The 5,186-nt window shown below is 38.4% G+C and overlaps 1 pseudogene across 1 annotated transcript; it reads left to right on the top strand.

Annotated features, from left to right (window-relative positions):
- Positions 1–854: 854 nt before the first annotated feature.
- On the top strand, positions 855–4,754 carry LOC143535358 (subtilisin-like protease SBT1.4; annotated as a pseudogene). Its single transcript, XR_013135699.1, has 3 exons — positions 855–1,568; positions 2,652–3,766; positions 4,254–4,754. The product of XR_013135699.1 is annotated as a subtilisin-like protease SBT1.4 (transcript).
- The last annotated feature ends 432 nt before the right edge of the window (positions 4,755–5,186 follow it).

A 5,186-nucleotide genomic window follows, 5' to 3' on the forward strand; every position in this document is an offset into this window, starting at 1 on the left:
CTGTGGACTATAAATCCAAACAAATAAAACCTTGTTTAAGGTTTTCAATAAGAAAATTAGTGAACCCTATTGAAATTCGGTTTTTATTTCGCTTTCCTAATCGAGTACAAATTGAAGAAACATTTAATTGAATGATACCGAAACTTAACCGATAAACCTAAAACTTTAAACTAAGCATGTGTTTATATATGTATTAATCAATGGCAAGTTTGCAATATAAGAGCATTCTCATCCAACCCCTCATTTAATGTGAATGGTGTTTTTATAATTTAGAGAGTGATTCAGGGTGTTGTGAGTGAAAAGTTTTTATATTTTATAAAAAGTAGCAATTTTTTCTATATATTTAAAAAGTTACTGTTCATCACTTATAATTTTTAATATATTTTAAGAGTGGTTGTGAGTGAAAGAAAGAGAAAATGTATAAAAAATATTATTTAATTAAAATAAATAGAAAAAATAAAATAAATTTTAATGTAATTTTTAGTTTAGAAATAAGAAATGAGATGAGAATGCTCTAATACAATCTCACTTTACATACACATATATATTATTTTCTTTTTAAAGTGAATAATTGTTACATCATATTTTGATCAAATTAAAAAAACAAAACTTTTTTATTCTTTACTGAAAAATAGAAAAATACTAATTTCTCAACCCACCTTATGGCATGGGCTCTTTGGATTGGCCAATCTTAATATTTACAAGTAGCAAAGTGGTAGGTACTACTTAACAAGTAATAGGATCACCCAATCAACTCACGCCACGTACCCATCAATTAATATTATAACATTTTTAGCATCCTTTTTATCACCTTAATATCATCTTCTCCTAAAGAATATCCAGTGTACCTAACAATGGCTACTACTTCACTCCCATCTCATCTTCTCCTTTGTATATTATTCTTCATCTCCTTCACATCTCTAACTCAATCGATCCAAACACGAAAAAGACTTACATCATCCACGCTTCTAAATCTGACAAGCCTACCACGTTCTCCACTCACCACCACTGGTACTCATCCGTTCTCCGGTCAGTCTCACCGGATAATCAACAACCGGAGATATAATACACATACGAACGCTCCGTCAACGGCTTCTCCGCTAGGCTAACTCGATCTCAAGCCTCCAAACTCCGTCGTCTCCCCGGAATATTCTCCGTAATTCCAGATCGCCGGAGAAAGCTTCACACGACTCACACGCCTAACTTTTTAGGTTTAGCTGATACGTACGGCTTATGGCCGAATTCGGAGTACGGAGATGACGTCATTATCGGAGTGCTTGACACCGGGATCTGGCCGGAACGACCTAGCTTCTCCGACGACGGACTGCCGCCGGTGCCGGAGACGTGGAAGGGAAGTTGTGAGGTGGCGGCGGATTTTCCGGCGACGGCGTGTAATCGGAAAATAATCGGTGCTAAGGCGTTTTATACAACTGGTCGGTTGAATGAAAGTAATAGTGCTCTTTCTCCTAGGGATACTGAAGGACATGGAACTCATACTGCTTCTACGGCTGCTGGATCCGTGGTGACTAATGCCGGTTTTTTTGAATATGCGAGAGGTGAAGCTAGAGGTATTGCTACTTTTCTCATCAATAGTTTACATACTCGTTTGATGAATTGAATGGACTTTTTCCTTATTTGAACTGAAAAAGCGAACTTCTAGTTTGCATACCAATCATTGATCCTGAAAATTTCTATAATAAATGAGGGGTAGGTTACTAATGGAGTTTCCTATCTATGATTCTGTTTATTTACTGGAATACTTTGACTCGATTAATGTATAGGAATATAGGATGAATTTACATGATGGGTAGAAATAGAAAGAGATTTTCAAAGTTTTGCTTATGTACAACTCCAAAGTAAGAAACGTTATAATTGGATTAAGTAAACCGTTTTTAGTTATTCATTGATTGATAAATCACTACAAGTGATGGAGATACGCAATTTAAGCAAAAATGAACAAACTGAACAAAATTTGATTCCTTTCCTTGTTTAACTTCTAGTTTGCATGGTCCAATCATTGATCCTGAAAATTTCTACAATAGATTGGAGTAGGTCACTAATGGAGTTTCGTATCCATGATTACGTTATTTACTGGATAAATTTGACTCGATTAATGTATAGGAATATACGATGAATCTACAAGATGGGTAGAAATAGAAAGCGATTTTCCATGTTTTGCTTATGTACAATTTCAAAGTAAGAAACATTATAATTGGAGACCATTTTTTAGTCATTAATTGATTGATAAAATATAAGTAACGGAGATACGTGATTTAAGCAAAAATGAACAAAATGGACAAAATTTAACTCCATCAATAGTTAACCTACCCATTTTCATCGAGAATTGATGGATTTTTTCCTTATTTGGACTGAAAAAACGAGCTTGCAAAAATGAACAAAACTGAATGGACAACTGCAAAGTAAGAAACATTATAATTGGATTAAGTAGACCATTTTTTAGTCATTCACTGATTGATAAAATCACTACAAGTGACGGAGATACGTGATTTAAGCAAAAAATGAACAAAATTTGATTCCATCACTAGTTAACCTATCCATTTTCATCAATAATTGAATGGACTTTTCCCTTATTTCGACCGAAAATTCAAACTTGCAAAAACGAACAAAACTAATAAATTTTAAATTTCCAGGTATGGCTACCAAGGCGCGAATTGCCGTTTACAAAATCTGTTGGAGCGAAGGATGCTACGACTCTGATATCCTTGCTGCAATGGACCAAGCCATCGACGACGGCGTACACATCATCTCATTATCAGTCGGATCAAGCGCTATGCTCCTAACTACTACCGTGACTCAATCGCAATCGGATCATTTGGCGCTATGTCACACGGCATTCTCGTCTCCTGCTCCGCAGGCAACTCCGGTCCAGGTGCTTACACAGCCGTCAACATCGCTCCATGGATATTCACAATCGGAGCTTCAACGATCGACCGCGAGTTTCCGGCGGACGTCGTCCTCGGCGACGGGAGAGTTTACGGCGGCGTGTCGTTATACTCCGGCGACGGAATCGGCGAGACTCAGTATCCGTTAGTTTACGCAAAGGATTGCGGCGATCGGTATTGTTACACCGGAAGACTAAATGAAAGTTTAGTCGCCGGGAAAATTGTGATATGTGACCGTGGAGGTAATGCTAGGGTTGAGAAAGGACTTGCTGTTAAGCTAGCCCGAGGTGTCGGTATGATACATACAAATCTAGACGATAACGGTGAAGAGCTTCTGGCTGATGCTCATCTGGTGCCAGCAACTATGCTCGGAGCATCAGCTGGAGATAAAGTCAAAGAGTATGTAACCTCCGATCCGTCACCAACAGCCACGATTTTGTTTCGCGGAACGGTTATTGGCACATCTCCACCAGCGCCACGTGTCGCGTCGTTCTCAAGCCGAGGGCCTAATTATCGGACGGCTGAGATTTTGAAGCCTGACGTCATTGCTCCGGGTGTGAATATTTTGGCCGGGTGGACCGGGTACACGAGCCCGACGGATTTGGATGTGGACTCGAGACGGGTTGAGTTTAATATTATATCTGGGACTTCGATGTCGTGTCCTCATGTGAGTGGGTTATCTGCTTTGTTACGTAGGGCCCACCCCGCGTGGTCCCCAGCTGCGATAAAGTCTGCGTTGATGACTACTGCTAGGTATATAGACAATGTTGGAGAGAATATTACGGATCTTGCCACTGGTGTCCAATCCACACCGTTTGTTCATGGGTCAGGACACGTGGACCCTAACAGAGCCCTTAATCCAGGTAGTTATAGTTTCCGGGTTTAGTTGGATGGGAAAAAAACGAAAAAAGAGAGCCAAAACAATACCCGATAACCGACTCAAATAAATTTGGATTGTTCGGTTTTTAGGTTTGAGGTAAAATAAAAAATATATTATTATTCACAAAATATTATTACGTTACTAAATAAATATCATAAAAATTCAAACATCATATCATAAAAGAGGTGCTTGAGAAAGTTATGTTCTGTAACTTTGTAACTTATAACTTATGGAGGTAAAATAAGGAATCCCAAACACCCCCGTAGTGATACCGATTGAAAATCACAAAACTTACTATTAAACATAATATTCTAAACACTAAAAACCTCCAAACCAAAATACATATATAAAGAAGAGATAATTAATATTTGGGTGGTTTGGTTCGGTTTAAGATTCAGGTAGGACGGGTTTGGGTTGGATTCGTTATTCAGTATTCAGGTATAGCCAAAAGAACACTCGCCTAAATGCAGGTCTACTATACGACATCGGTTTTGATGATTACGTGGCGTTCCTCTGCGCCATTGGATATGATTCATACAAAATAGCAACTTTTGTTAAAGATCCAGTGGATTGCAGTGCAAGTAAGTTAAGTAGCCCCGGGGATTTAAACTACCCATCTTTTTCAGTGGTATTTGATTATCAAAACGGCGGCGTTGTGAAGTACAAGAGGGTGGTGAAGAATGTGGGGAGTGACGTGGATGCGGTTTATAAGGTGAGTGTGAGTTCACCGCAGGGGGTCACGGTGGTGGTGTCGCCAGAGAAGCTTGTGTTTAGTGAAGAGAAGACGGAGGCTGAGTATGAGATCACGTTTAGTGCCGGCGGTGGTGGGTCGGAGGCGTTTGGTGCCATTGAGTGGAGTGATGAAGTGCATAACGTAAGGAGTCCGATCGCGGTGGTGTGGGCTTCGAGTACATGGGACATTAGCATGTAATTTCACTGTTGTATTGTTGGACTACGTCAAATAAATTTAGACTGTTGAAATCCCTTCACACGTGGAATTGGAAAAATTGATTGTAAAAAATGTGGTGCTTTTAATCCTTTTGTTTGATTTGGGGTTTTAACTTTTTATTCAAATAATATTGTATCAGTTTCTCTCATGTTATAAAAATGGTTAAAGCAGGTTCAAAAAATGTCAATTTACGGTTTATTTTGTAATCAATTTTAATATGTTGATATTAATATGTAATATCTATGTTTCATCAGTAGAAATAAAATCTTTATATGTTGATATTATAAATTAATTAAAATCAGGAAGATAGTGATTATATTGAAACAGAAGGTAAGCGGGCAACAAGCTGCGTCGAAACTACCTTTTGAATTGCAAAATGTTGTGTGCCACGACCTAGCACCCATACCCACTTTCCCATACCTTCAACTTAATGCCATGCAATTTATATCTGTTA

Source organism: Bidens hawaiensis, unplaced genomic scaffold (genome assembly GCF_021521415.1).
Source record: "Bidens hawaiensis isolate Kalapana, Puna unplaced genomic scaffold, B.hawaiensis_p1.1 tig00010467_1, whole genome shotgun sequence".
NCBI lineage: Eukaryota > Viridiplantae > Streptophyta > Magnoliopsida > Asterales > Asteraceae > Bidens > Bidens hawaiensis.